The following is a 2,138-nucleotide window of genomic DNA, read 5'->3' on the forward strand; positions in this document are numbered from 1 at the left end:
ACAACATGTGTATATACCACAATTCCATCTGTTCATCTGTTGCTAGGCACTTAGGATCATTTTCTATAAGGCTGCAATGAACATTAGTGTGCATGTTTGTGTTTTGTTTTGGGTTTAGGGTTTTGGTAGTTTATTTTGTTGTGTCATTGCTTTTGATTCTTTAGGAGTATACACAGAGTTGTAGTTATATGCCATTGAGTTGTTTGTGGCTCTTAGAGACCCTATATACAACAGCTCTTACCCCTGCTCTATCTTGAGCCAATTTGTCTCTGACACATCTACCCCTATTACTCCAGTCATAGAGTCAATCCATCTCATCCAGGGTCTTCCTCTCTTGTGCTGTACTTCTACCCTTCCAAGTACGATGTGGTTCTCCAACCACTCATCCTTCATGGCAATATACCCAAAGTATTAGAGACAAACCTTAAAAATCTTTGCCTTTGAGGAGCAGCCTGGTTTCACCCTCTCTATCACAGACCTGTTTGTTTTCTTAGCAGTCCATGGTATATTCAACACTCTTCTCCAGTACCAAGGCTCAAAGGCATTGATTCTTCTTCTATCATCTTTAGTTATTGTCCAGCAGTCTGATGCTTAGCAAGTAATTGTGAAGACCATGGCTTGGATCAGGCACACCTTAGTCTCTAGACTAATAGCACTGCTTTACAGTGCTCTAGAGAGGTCCCTGGCAAGAGATTTTTCCCAGTGCAATTCACCTTTTGATTTCCTGGCTGCTGGTAGTGAAATATTATTTTGGTCTTCTAACTGAAAGATCTACAGTTCAAGTGCACAAGTTTCTTTTAAGGAGAAAGATAGCCAGTCTTCTGTTGCATTGTATCACCTCTAAAACCCAGTGGATGGCTACTGTGAGTTAGAACCAACTCAACAACATAGTGGACATGGTTGTCTGTATGTGGAATTCTCTTCAGAGATCATGAATTTCTACAAAGGCTTTATCATTTTACAGTCTCACCAACAATGTACAAGTTATGATTTCTCTATAATCTTCTGACACTTAACATTTTGAGGTTTTGTGTATTAAGACATTCTAATGGAGTTGGCATTTTCTGACAACTAGAGATGGTGAGCATATTTTCATGCACTTTTGTATATCTTTGGAGAAATAGCTCTTTATGCCATTTTCATATTTTTTTTAAGTTGGGTTGTTAGGTGTTTTTGCTGTTGTGTTTCAAAAGTTCTCTATACATTCTACAGATTAATATCTGATATATGATTTTAAAATATTTGCTGCAATTTTGATGATTCTCTTCACTTTGACAAATCCCTTTGATGCAAAAAAAAAAAAGGTTTGACAATGTATTTTTCCCTCTTGTTCTTGCTTTAGTTGTCCTATCTAAAAATTATCTAAAGAAGGTCTTGAAGATTTATCCCAATGTGTTTTTCTAAAAATTTTATGGGTTCAGTGCCTATATTAGGTCACTGATCCATTTTAAGGGAGTTCTTTTTGGTTATTATTGGATTTTTTGAGTGTATGATATCAGGGATACATCAAGTTTCATTCTTTTGCATGTGAAAATTCACTTGTCAGAACTACATTTGTTGAAGAGTCTATTTACCCATTCAATAGGTTTGGTATCATTATAAAAAATTAATTGACTATAGATGAGTGCCTTTGTTTCTAGACTGTCTATTCTATTGGTCTATATGTTGATCCATATACCAGCAGTCTATTGTTTTAATTACTATAGTATTACAATATATTTTAAAGTTGAAAAGTGTAAGTTATCCTACTTCATCCTTTTCTCCCACAATTGTTTTGGGTATTTGGGACCCCTCACAAGTTCATAAGGATTTGAATATTTGGGGCCCTTCACTAGTCTGGAAAAAACAAAACAAAACCAATCTGCAACAAACACTTGAAATTTTAGTAGGAATTTTGTTGTATTGATTGATTACTTCGGATAGAACCAACGTCTTAATGATGTTAAGTATACCAATCTATAAACATGAAATGTTTTTTAATTTATTTAGATCTCCATTGATTTCATTCAGCAATGGTTTATAATTTTCAATATATCAGGTTTTTTCACTTCTTATCTATATTTTTTGGCGCTTTATTACTGTAGATGCTATTATAAAAAGAATAGCTTTCTTAATTTCTTTTTAATAAAATTTTTATT

Source organism: Elephantulus edwardii, unplaced genomic scaffold (assembly GCF_000299155.1).
Source record: "Elephantulus edwardii isolate Elephantulus edwardi_28Jun2011 unplaced genomic scaffold, EleEdw1.0 scaffold00054, whole genome shotgun sequence".
NCBI lineage: Eukaryota > Metazoa > Chordata > Mammalia > Macroscelidea > Macroscelididae > Elephantulus > Elephantulus edwardii.